General features: G+C 45.0%; 1 long non-coding RNA gene across 2 annotated transcripts in view; it reads left to right on the top strand.

Annotated features, from left to right (window-relative positions):
* LOC120094664 (uncharacterized) overlaps window positions 1-2342 on the top strand; it is a 46507-nt gene extending 44165 nt beyond the window's left edge. Inside the window, exons 3-4 of one of the 2 annotated variants that reach the window (XR_015629079.1) lie at window positions 1080-1359; window positions 2116-2342. This is a non-coding gene — a long non-coding RNA (uncharacterized LOC120094664). Of the gene's footprint in view, window positions 1-1079; window positions 1360-2115 lie in introns of those variants that run through there. The other variant, XR_015629080.1, reaches the window with a different exon arrangement.
* Window positions 2343-12421: the final 10079 nt, after the last annotated feature.

Raw genomic sequence — 12421 nt, 5'->3', positions numbered from 1 at the left:
AAAGTTTTACCTCATCCAGGCACTTCAGTTGGGCTGCTGGTTTCTTTCTTTGTGCCTCTCAGCTTATTGCTAACACTGGCCAGACGGTCTAGCTGAATTGCTAAGCTCCTGGTGAGAGGCTCTGTTTCACAAAACAAAACAAAACAAAACAAAACATTGAGAGAAAATGTCAACCTATGGCTTCTACATACATGTGCATGCTTATGCGCGCGTACACACACACACACACACACCTTGGGGAAAGTAAAAACAACAGACCAAACATAGATGGTAAAGAGGCTTCTCTGATCAGTTAGCAAAGATGTATCTGTATCAAAAGTTCCATGAAACCTAGCCTATATCCCCGCACTCCATTTCATCCTGGATGTCCCTGGTCCTGGCCACTTGCTTGTTCCCTGGCTAGTTGATGTTCATGATGGCTCTTGGATGGTCCCTGGCTATAAGACCTTTCTACCACAGTCATGGAGCCCAGTTACAGAGAGCCTCTCACAAGATCATACAGCCTCTTTGGGATGGGAAGGCACAGACATTTCCGGTGTGGTCAGCTTCACTTAAGGTCTGGCCTGGGGGACGGGTAGAGTGAAGCCCGGTTCTAAGGATGGAGGTAAACAGGAATGAGAAAAGCAAGCTTTCTGAGAAATGACTGTTTCTTGTTCCCAGAAGGCTGTGGGAATTGGCAGGAAGGCAAAGGGACAGGTACCTAGATGGGACCCATAAAATACCCAAGCAGGCATCTGTTTGGTGACTGCTCAGCCTTGGTTTTGCCCATCTGGAATATAAAGCCTTTATTTGTCCCCCACCCCAATTTTCCACTGCTAGGACTTCTGTTGTTCTCAGCTGTTCATTTCTTTATGCCAGGGAATAAACTTGGCAGTCCTTTAGACAACCAACCTGGTCACCTCCATTCCAAGGGGACGTAAACTGTTCCAGTGGTTGTGAAATCCAGACACGGTAGTGTCCACAGAGCAGGTCTTGGCCAGCAGACACCCTGTGTCTTTGCTCCAACAGCCTAAGTGTGCTCTTTGGCTGAATCTCACGTGGTCCTGACTGCCATGTTTTCCTTCCATCCCACCTTGCAGGGAAACTCATTGAACTCGGGAAGTAAACACCTCAAAGGCTTCAGAAATTCCTGGAATATTGACAGAGTCACAAGTCCTCCACCCAAGCTTATAGGAGCCGTAAGGACTTCTGAGAGACACGCCAAGAGACAAGCCATGTGGCAGAAGCCCAGAACAGAGCTGGCTGGAAGAGGCAGAGGCAGCGGAAGTACAGGAAGAGTCTCAGATCAACAGAGCTCCGGGAAAGCGCATGCTCCGGCTGTGGAGCGACCTGCAGGCTGTGCATAGGTTCCCGGCCTTGGTGAGCTGTCATTCACATTGGGGTGGGCGTTGCTGTTGCACCTGTCTTTGAACCATTTCTGTCTCTGCAAGGAACGTCTCACCTATCGTGGTGGTTTTGATGGGACTATCCCCAGTTGGCTCTGGCATTTGAATACTTGGTCCCTAGATGGTGGCACTATTTGAGGGAAAGTTAGGCGGTGCGGCTTTGTTGGAGGAAAGGCTTTGAGAGTCTGGAGATGTGTAATCTCACATGTTCTGTTTCCTGCTTGCAGCTCAAGATGTGAGCCCTTAGTTTCCTGTTTTTGTAGTCTTGCCTATACTTCACAATAAGGATTCTAATTCTCTAAACCACAAGCCCAAATAAACAACAACTTCTTCTTCTTCTTCTTCTTCTTCTTCTTCTTCTTCTTCTTCTTCTTCTTCTTCTTCTTCTTCTTCTTCTTCTTCTTCTTCTTCTTCTTCTTCTTTGTCTTCTTCTTCTTCGTCTTCTTCTTCTTCTTCTTCTTCTTCTTCTTCTTCTTCTTCTTCTTCTTCTTCTTCTTCCTCCTCCTCCTCCTCCTCCTCTTCCTCCTCCTCCTCCTCCTCTTCCTCCTCCACCTCCTCCTCTTCCTCCTCCTCCTCCTCCTCCTCTTCCTCCTCCACCTCCTCCTCTTCCTCCTCCACCTCCTCCTCTTCCTCCTCCTCCTCCTCCTCCCCCCCCTCCTCCTCCCCCTCCTCCTCCTCCTCCCCCTCCTTCTCTTCCTCCTCCTCCTCTTCTTTTTTTTTTGGTCTCCAGTTGGTGATACTATTGGGGAGACGTATAAGATGTGACCTTGTTGGAGAAAGTAACCGTGAGCTTTGAGAGTTTAAAGACTGGTGCCATTTTGAGCTCCCCCAATCTGCTTCCTGTTTATAGTTCACAATGTAAGCTCTCCGCTTCTGCTCTTAGTATGTAGTTCCTGCTGCCTCTGCTCCACCATCCTGGACTCCCCTCCAGAACCCTAATCCCAATAAACTCTTTTTTCTACAAGTTGCTTTGGTCATGGTATTTTTTCAGAGTAACATAAAAATAACTAATACACCCACAATCTTGTAAGTAACCCCAATAAAACTCATTGAATCACCAAGTTAGACATTGGTGAAATTCCTCCTCATTGTTTCCCAGTCTGGGATGAGTAGATATTTATTCATATCTCTCCAGAAATACTGTTACGCAGTAGGATCTTCAACACCAAGGATATTGAGGAGGGTCTAAGATGTTGCTGAATGAACTCTTCTTGAAGATTTTCTGGGTGAGTAATGATAACATATTTCCAAGGAGAGAATAAAACTCTCTAGATTCATTTGCAAGCACAGAAAGAATAAAACCAGCCACATGGTGGTAGAACAGGAAATAGGAAGAATACGAACCTCAGGGAATTGGTCAGTAAAACCCTGACTAAGAATCTACACACACACATATATAGACACACATGCTCCCATGTATGTATGCACATGTGCATGGAAAAGAGTGGGAGAAGAAGGGAAGAGGGAGAGAGAGAGAGAGAGAGAGAGAGAGAGAGAGAGAGAGAGATGAATTTTGGTGTTTTGTGTCACAGTTACTAGCTTCTCACTCCCAGTATTACTGTTGTGATTGTCTCCTGACAGGGCAGCTACTAAACCATGTCTTCTAAATGAAACTGCATTCCTCCCAGTCTGATGCACACCCCAGGGAATAGCATAAAGACTGGCTAGCATGTTTCAGCCCACTCAGGCTGAACCAGCATCTGCCCAAAGAAATTAGAGAGACAGAGCGCTGCCTCTCTTCTCTTTTCTTATTAGTTCCAGGCAGTTAGGGCAACAGAGCTGGGACTTTAGTGAGCCCATAACACCAGGCCTGTAACTTTCACAGAAATAGTTTGAACAGATAGGTGGGGCCCTTAACAGATAAAGCCAGGTATTCTTGGGGAGAGCACAGATCAGATTTCCAGCATTACTGTACTAAAACATTCAAATACCTGATTCTCAACATGAAAAGAAGAAAAACAACATAAGCCATTTCAAGGAAGTCCAGATGTTGAATTTACTGGACCACACTTTCGTTCTTCTCTAGGCTCCATGAGGTCATGGTCAAGGCGCTCAGGAGAATGGTGGATGACTAAGAATGGACCATTATTCAAGCAAGTGAAAGCTATAAAAACTGAATAGGAAACCTGAAGCTGTAAAGTACAATGGCTGACATGGATAAAGCACTGGAGAGCTCCAGTCACATGGATGAGCAGGCAAAGAGAGTGGAGTCCACAGGACAAATGAAATTAGTCATCATTACATGGGGGGCGGGGCGTGAACAGATGTCTGTCACCCCATATAGGACAGCAACAGCAGACCAAAGAAATGAATCCACCCAAGTCTGCCCTAGTGAGTCACTGGGTTTATTGAGGCAGATTCTGCAGGACTATGGGGGAGGAGTTATTTACAGGAACGTGAATGATTCGAAGACAGCTCACCCCTGGAGGGACCACTTCAGCACAGCAATGGCTAAAGGAGTCTGCGTCCATGGAGCTGGCCGGGGTTGGTTGGAGAGTGTCTTCTTTCCAGTCATTTCTGCTGCTCCTGTAAGCTGGAGGCAGGGCTTTGTGAGTCCTGCAACTTCAAGAGCTTCCAGGAAGATTTGTTTACTTCCTGAACCTTGTAAGCTTTGCTACCTTCTCCCATGTTAAGTGCCTTCCTCCTCCCTCCAAGAGGGAGCCTCTCAGTTTGGAGAATCTCAAGCACAGTCACGCTAAGGTATGCTATAATCAAACAGAAAAACCAAAGCACCGTGAAAATGTTGAAAGCAGAAGGAGAGAACTTGACATGTGCACTGAATGGTCAATAATTAAAGAGTCAGCTTCTTTTCAGAAACCATGGTAGCCATAGGTGGGGGGTTAGGATGGTGGTGGTGGTGGTGGTGATGATGGTGGTGGTGGTTGTGGTGGTGGTGAGATTTTTATGTTGCTTAAACAGCAGTAACCACCCAGTAACCTGAAAGAGTTGAGCATAATGGCACACACCTTTAATCCTAGAATCAGGTTCGCCTCTGGGAGTTCCAGACCAGTCTAGTCGCCATAGCTAGACCAGGTAAGCCAGGGCTACACAGTGAGACTTTGTCTCAAACAAAACCAAAACCTAAAAGCAAACAAAATAATCCAAACAAAACCAATCTTGTCACTTTGTATCTGGCGAAAGCTACCTTCCAGAAATGAAGGAAAATTTGAAGTATTCTTCTTAAAGAACATGTGACTGTCATCGGTAGCTCTGGTCTACGAAAAAAATATGCTAAAATATCTTGGGCTGAAATGTAAGGACATTAGATGGTAACTCAAAGCTGTAGAAAGGAAAAGATCTTCAGTGAGAGTAACTACACGGGTAAGTTTAGAGGACACCACGACTGTATTTTAGGGTTCTACCTCCTCTTCTGATTCCTATGCGGTTTAAAAGACGAATGTGTAAGACAAGAATAATCAATGTTGAGGAACCCACAATGCATTAAGATGTAAAGTGACCATAATAACCCAGAGGACAGATGGAGTGGAGTAGGTGTGAATGCACATTGTTTACACTGCACAGGACACTGGCAATGGACCAAAGAAATGGCCCCCACCATTGTCTAGCTTCACAGAGTTTATTGAGGTTTCTTAGAGGAGTGTGGTTGGTGGTTTACCAGGCACTGGGCGGTCACATGACCTCAGGCCACCCAGCGCTGGTGATGGGTGGCCCAAGGTCATCATTTTAGAGTCATCATCCCTGCATCACAAAAGGTTTCCTTTTCCGCTCGCTGTCATGTACTGCATGCATGTCCTTTATATATGGGTTGGGATGGCTTATTAGTCATATTTGTTTCATGAGCTTCTTGGTAAATTTTGTGAGCTCCCAGGAGGAAATATCTCAGTCCAGAGGAAGCAATTACACAATGAATGGGGTGGTAATAGCTTTTGAATTGTTGGTAGTAACTCAAACTACACTTCACTACGCCTAGCAGGTTTGTAACTACACTCTCCCAGGCAACTACTGATGTAATGAAGGATTAATACGCTGGGAAAGAGGGAAGAGGAAATCAGATGATACCATAGGAAAAAAACCATCACATACAGAATATGGTTATAGTGGAAGATCTGAGAAAAATTATTTGAGAAAACGATACGGGACATTTAGAAAAACGATCGGAAAGTGGGTTGAATTTACCAATTCAAAGAGACACTTAAAAGAAACGGAATTAAGATAAAAGGGAAAACACAAGACAACTGTATGCTGATTGCGGTAAGCTTGCCTGAGACTCAAAGGAACAAATAATTTGAGAATAAAACAATGAAAAACGGGAAGTGGGCAGCTAGACTGACTTGAGGGGAAATAAAGATTGCAAGTTAAAAATCGTTATACAGATTTTAAAAAAAGCAGAAAGACAACTGCATATTCATAAAAGTGTTTGTTGATCGAAAGGTTAGAACAAAACCGATAACAAGCTATATACAATGCATAACAGAATTCCACATTGTGAGGTACAAATGTCAAGAGACTTGAAGAGACTGGCAAATATTTCTATGGTAATAGTGGGAACTTCAATATCTCACTGTTAGTAAAGCTGGATCATCTTTACAGAGATAAAGATGAAATAGAGGTCTCAAGTAATGGTCTAAAACCACCAGACCTCGCTGGGGTAGCACATACCTTTAACATCAGCACTTAGGAGGCAGAGGCAGGCAGGTCTTTATGAGTTCAAGGCCAGCCTGGTCTAAACAGGTCTAAACAGCAAGTTCCAGGTCATCCAGGGCTTCATAGACCTTATCCCAAAACAAACAGAAACACCCAAACACAACAGAAGAGGAGTCTGCCGCTCTAACCTTATATTTTAAAGGGTATACAAAAGCTAAAGCAAACTAAGTCCCAAGTGGGGATGTCATTCACAATTAAACTACATGAAGCTAAATTAGAAGATTCATAAGAACACTAGCCATGTACATCATCAGCACGTTTGATCACCTGTGAGTGGACGTAATGCTAGAAGCGCACTGTACTATTTCCTCTTCTGTTGTAGTACACCATGACAAAAAGCAGCGTCCAGAATAAAGGGTTTATAGAAGGGCTATATTCATCATGGCCAGCATGGCAGAAGGAAGAAGTGGAGGGAGAAAAATAGGAAGTGGAGCAGCTTACAAAACCCCAAAGCCTGCCCCTGGGACACACTTCCTCCAGCAAGGCTCTACTTCCTAAAGCTTCCATAACCTCCCTGAAGTAGAGTCAGGGGACCTTGGGTCTATCTGGAAAACAGGGACCTGGCCCTTTAAGGAGAGTTGCTTCTTGCCCCCTGGATTCACCCACCTGCCAATCCCTTAAGATTGCTGCTGATAGAAACTTCTGATAGCCTGGGGAAGGGAGGAGAACTTACCCCTGGGAGCCTATAAAAAGTCACTCCCAGATCCACTTGGTTGGCTCTCATCACTGGGCTCCCCTCTCATCTCCTTGATGGAAGCTGTCTGTCTATACTAATAGAGTTTGTAGTTTTTGTGTGGCATCCACCCTCCTGGCCCCTCTCTCCCTCCTCCTGTAATGTATCTCCCCCTACCCCTTTAGCTGGTGCTTCTTAGTTCTTTGTCAATCTGTAACTGCTGCTTTCACTCTGTCAGCTTTCTGTCTCTGTTACTTTCTGTCCTTGAATCTTAAGATCTCTACTTCTACAATAAGGCGTATCTGGTTGGTGTATCTGCTTCCGATCTGTAACTGTTACTTTCTGTCAGGGACCCCCTAAGATCTCTGCCACTTAAACTTCCAGGGAGCTGCTGCTTTCTTGTCCCTAGCCTCAGATCTCTAGCAACTCTGTCAGTGGCCCTACATGTGTCAGCTGTCACTTCACCTTCCCTTGTGACAGAATTTTCTTCCCAGGGTGTGCAATTCTCAGTCCTTCACAAGGAACAAACTCAGCAGCACATCTAGATGACCAACCTTCACCTGAGAACCTCATAACCTTCCAAACAGTGCTGCCAGCCGGACACATGAGCCTTTCGGGGATATTTCACATTCAAACCACAGTGTAAACCAACTGACAAAACTGACTTACTCCAGTTGAAATAGAAAATCTCAGTAGACCTATAGTGAGTAAAGAGATTGAAGCAGTAACCAAAACCCCCAAAGAAAGAAATGTTTTTTTTACTGATACATGCTACCAAATCCTTAAAGAAAAGTGAATGTAGATCTTACTCAGACTTTCCTGAAAAGCAGCAGAGGATAGAATGCCTTAAAAAAATTAAATATTCTTAGTCTGGTGGTTGTGGCACCCGCTTTAATCTCAGCACATGGGGAGAGGTAGGTGGATCTCTGTGTTCTCAGCCTGGTCTACAGAGCCAGTTCCTGGACAGCCAAGGCTATACAGAGAAACAGTGTATTGAAAAACAAACAAACAGGGGTTGGGGATTTAGCTCAGCGGTAGAGCGCTTGCCTAGCGAGCGCAAGGCCCTGGGTTCGGTCCCCAGCCCCGGAAAAAAAAAAAAAGAAAAACAAACAAATTAAATATTGTATTGTGCGTCTCAAGGGTGATATTTTTTAAATTAATTTTGTTCTTTGGCAATTCATGAACACACATACTATATATATATATATATATATATATATATATATATATATATATAATTTCAGAATTGTGAAACCTTATGGTTTCAAAATGTATGTATATCTTCCACAGCTTTTCTTAATTTTCTACCGTTCCTATCAACCCATGGACTTAAAGATGAAAATCACACAGTCATCTCAATAGATGCAGAAAGGATCTTTGACAAAACCCAACACTTCCTCATTTTAAAAGTTATAGAGAGAATAGGGTTGGAGGGAATGTATGTCAACATAATAAAGGCTATATACAACAAAACCATAGCCAAATCATCCTAAATGGAGAAAAATTCAAAGCAACCCTAAAAACCCTAAAGAAGACAGAGCTGTTGTCTCTACTCATGTTCGGTATAGACTTTGCGGTCTTAGCTGGATCAGTGAGACACTTGAGGGAAAGAAAGGTGATATAAGGAGAAAAGAAGCAGTAAAAATATCTGTGTTTGCAGAAGATAGATGCTATGTGTGAAAGACCCTAAAGTGTCTACCAGAAAACTTCTAGAACAAACCAGAAACATTTTGTTTGAAAAAGAAAAAGGGGAAACAAAAGTGAGACACGTCACCTTGTGGTTTCAAAATGTATAAAAAGCAACGGGTAATCAAAGCAGAAAAGTCATGTTCTGTTGAGATGCTGAGAGCCCCAGTGTCTCGTTCGGTTTCAGCATCACTGAAAAGATCCCCACCCCATCTGTTGGCCTGTTTGATGGGGACTTTGGTCCTTAGCCAGTGAGGTTCATTCACTGAGTCTTCCTTGTGCAAGGGTAGCTACTTTGTATTCACTGTCTCAGGCTCAGCCGTGGCTCCCAGGGGACCTCCTGGCCGGAGGCGCATCTGGACTCCAAGAAACATTCAGGATGTCTCTCTCCAGGGTGATGTAACTGAGAGGCCCAAACCTGCACTTCACATCTCAGGGTGCAGAAGTGAGGTCTGGTCCCACTTAATCAAGCAATTAATTATCAATCTGAAAACCAAGAGTTCCTTCCAAAGGTTCACAGAAGAGACACTATGCCTCCATCCTTTGCTGTCCCATACTAAGGGGAAAAGCTACTTTTTTGTTGTTGTTGTTCTGAGGATTGACTCCTCAGCCTTGAACATATTAAATAAGCATTTTATCACTGATCTATGTCCTCATATGGGCTCCGCTACCATTGCACTTTTTATTTTGAGGCATGGCCTTGCTAACTTGCTTTAGCCAACACTAAACTTGCTCTGTATTCCAGGAAAACCTTGAACTTTTGATCCTTCCATCTTAAACTCCCAACAAGTTGCTATCCCAGGCCTGGTTGTGAAGGGCAGAAAACCCTGCTTCTAATGGGTTAAAATAAACACCTGCCACCCTGTGATGGTTTGTGTATGCTTGGCTTAGGCAGTGGCACTATTTGGAGGTGTGGCCTTGTTGGAGTGGGTGTGGCCTTGTTGGAGTGAGTGGGTGCGTCACTGTGGGCGTGGGCTTTAATATCTATTCTAGCTGCCTGGAAGTCAGTCTTCTGCTTGCAGCCTTCAGATGAAGATGCAGAACTCTCAGCTCCTCCTGCACCATGCCTGCCTGGATGCTGCCATGTTCCCGCCTTGATGATAATGGACTGAACCTCTGAGCCTGTAAGCCAGCCCCAATTAAATGTTGTCCTCATAAGAGTTGCCTTGGTCATGGTGTCTGTTCACAGCAGTACAAGCCTAAGGCATACCCCGAATGCCATGTATCTATACTGCTGTCCATTGATGGACACAGAACACATTAAACTACGAGCAGTGAGCTAAGAGTATAGGGAGTGTATGTATGTGAGTGTGTTTTCCTATATTTCCGAGCTTTTCGGAATCAAGACCCGTCCTTGCTGTGAAAACTGTTATGAAAGTATTAGGAGTGTGTAAAAGAATTTTAATCACCACATGACTGCTGTGGAAACGGATCATATCTAAAGACCTCCTAGGTCTGTATAATCTGGTTGGAATACAGACACACCTTTAATTCTGGGAGGCAGAGGCAAGCAGATCCCTGAGTTCTATAGTCAGTCAGTTGAGTTCAGTGTGGAGGAGTTGAGTTGAGTCAGTTGGGGTGAGTCAAAGAGTTGAGAGTCAGGGCAGTGCAGTGCAGTTGAGTGCATGGCAGTTCAGCTTGTAGAATTCAGAGGCAGTTTTTACCCAGAAAGTTTTACAGAGAGAGGTTTCAGAGAGGACAAGCTAGACACAGATGAAGACAGAACGAGCCAGAGAATGAGAAGGAGCCAGAAGATCAGAACAGACAGCCAACTAACTTGTAGCCAAGCAGAGCAATTCAGCCAGAAGCCCAGAGAAACCAGGTTGAGTCAGTCAGCTTGGTGAGGAGGTTTAACAGCTGAGTTAAACCAGTCAACCAGATATCAGAAAGGGTGAGAAGGGGTAACTTTGAGCTTATTAAACAGAAAACCTGTAAGACAACAATTATAATAGGAGAATAAAAGCTCCTTTTACAGGAGTGGCTCTTTCTTCTTTTGCTACTCAGTGTGGGCTGAGCCCATGCAAGAGCCTGCTGATGAATTTTAAGTTGAGACTACTAAGTATTGAAGGATGGTGCCCTGAAATGGAGTCAAAACAAGGAGACTCAAACACTTCCTCTTCCAGCCTCTTTCTCTGAAGCTTGAGAAGACAGTGTGAGAGGCTCACCCACAGAGTAGCCACAGAGCCTCTGTGGCAGGGGTCTACTGAAACTCTGCTTTCCTGTGCACAGTAAGATCCTACAGAGGGCCCCTCAGCTGCTCCAGCCTCCTTTGCCCCTTCTAATGGAATGCTGGTGGTTGGTGGTCTAACAGATAGCCAAGGTCTTTCCCTGGGATGGACAGGGAATTGAACATCCAAGAAGTACAGAAGACCAGAAACTGGAGAAAAGGGGGTGGGGTAGGACCCACATCTGACAGTCTGCTAAATGCACTCTGGGTAGGTGTTTTAAAAGCGTCCTCAGGTCCTCTCCTTTCTCCTATTATCCTGTTTAGATACTACCCCTTCCCTCTTCATGCTGTTACAACATTTCTCTCTACAGGGTCTTCAGTGAGCAAGCAGCTGACATCTCTGTTGTCTCCGGGTACTATGTCCCTCTACCTGTCCCTTACCCTGGCCTCAGATGTACCTCCCCTGCCCTTCTTGACTACTTCCCACCAGAACTGCTCTCTCCCAGGACACAGTTTTCACAGGCTCAGACCTCTATTCATTTTGGTCTTTGGCACCTACCCCACCCTCACATAAAGTCCTCTTCACAGCTGTCATCTTTGGAAGCCTGAGCTGATGATGTTCTTGCTTGCAGCCCACACCCAGGAGCAGGACTGTAGGCTGCTGACTTTCCCTCAGAAGAGAAGGGATGAGGAGGGTCAGGCTTGAGACTGCAGCCACCTCCTCAAAACACTGCTATTCAATTTTGCACTAACTGCATGTGGCCTCAGGGGCTTGGGTGGTACCAGGCGATATAGGCTGGGGAAACTAAAGGGGTTGCGGTTTTAAGGAACCCCTTATCCATGTCTGGTGAATTTTCCAGCATGGCTGCCTTGAGGTCACCCATGCTCTTATACATAATCCCTCAGTAATGCTCTGTAAGTATGCTCAATAAATTTAGAGCTCCCAAACTGAACTTTGGTGGAATCTGCCTTATTATTGGGATCTTAATAGGATGGGTAGATATTGTTTACATCTCTCCGGAGACAGAAGGCTCTCACACCCTCCCCAGGGTGTCAATCATGCCAGCCTGATGCTTTTGTTTCCTGTCTGTGGATCCCAAGAGGGTGAGGCCTTGCTGTCGTGATCCCTACTCTAGGATGCTACAGGGACTAAGAGGCTGGAGGGGGCAAAGATATTATGCAGATACAACATGCTTCACTTCTCATATTCCAGAGAGCACAGCCAATATCTCACCTGTAACATAATTTTAGGAAGGCTCCTGTCACTGTTGTAGCTACGGGACCCAAGTGCACACACGTGCATCTTTCTGGAATGCTGCCCTCTGTCTCCTCTGATCACCCAAGCTCACTGGATGATTCACTGCTTTCTCTTTCCCCTGGCATGTCCTCTTCTGTTGCTCATCTGACAAACTCTGTATGGGCTCAGGCTAGGCAGAAACATCACTGCACCCAAGGTGCAAAGTTTTCCAGACAGGTATCTCTGAGAGATGCTTCCCTAGTGTCTGGAACCCATCCACACAGGGACATACAGGACTCAATGTTGGTGCTGCTTGCCCAAGAGCCCTCTGAAAGGCAATGCAGCTTTCTCTAGGGATGCTGGGAGAAAGGGCTTGCTCGTCTCTTTCTCTAGTCTCTCTCTGGCTTTCTGTGGTGTCTTTCCAGTTTGCTCAGAATGATGCAGCTTATGAGAAATGAGTTGTCGATCTCAGCCTGGTCCAGATGCTCATTGCCGATGTATAGGTGGAGTTTGTTACGAACACCCAGGTTGACAGAATACAAATCAACTTTTAGAAGTTGTGCTGATTGTCTAGGCCTGTGTCTTGTAAATGGTAAGCAAAATAGAAA

The sequence above is a fragment of the Rattus norvegicus genome, chromosome 9 (genome assembly GCF_021556685.1).
Source record: "Rattus norvegicus strain SHRSP/BbbUtx chromosome 9, alternate assembly SHRSP_T2T, whole genome shotgun sequence".
Taxonomy (NCBI): domain Eukaryota; kingdom Metazoa; phylum Chordata; class Mammalia; order Rodentia; family Muridae; genus Rattus; species Rattus norvegicus.
Note: the sequence above shows the minus strand (reverse complement) of the source record. Positions and strands in the feature narration are given on the sequence as shown.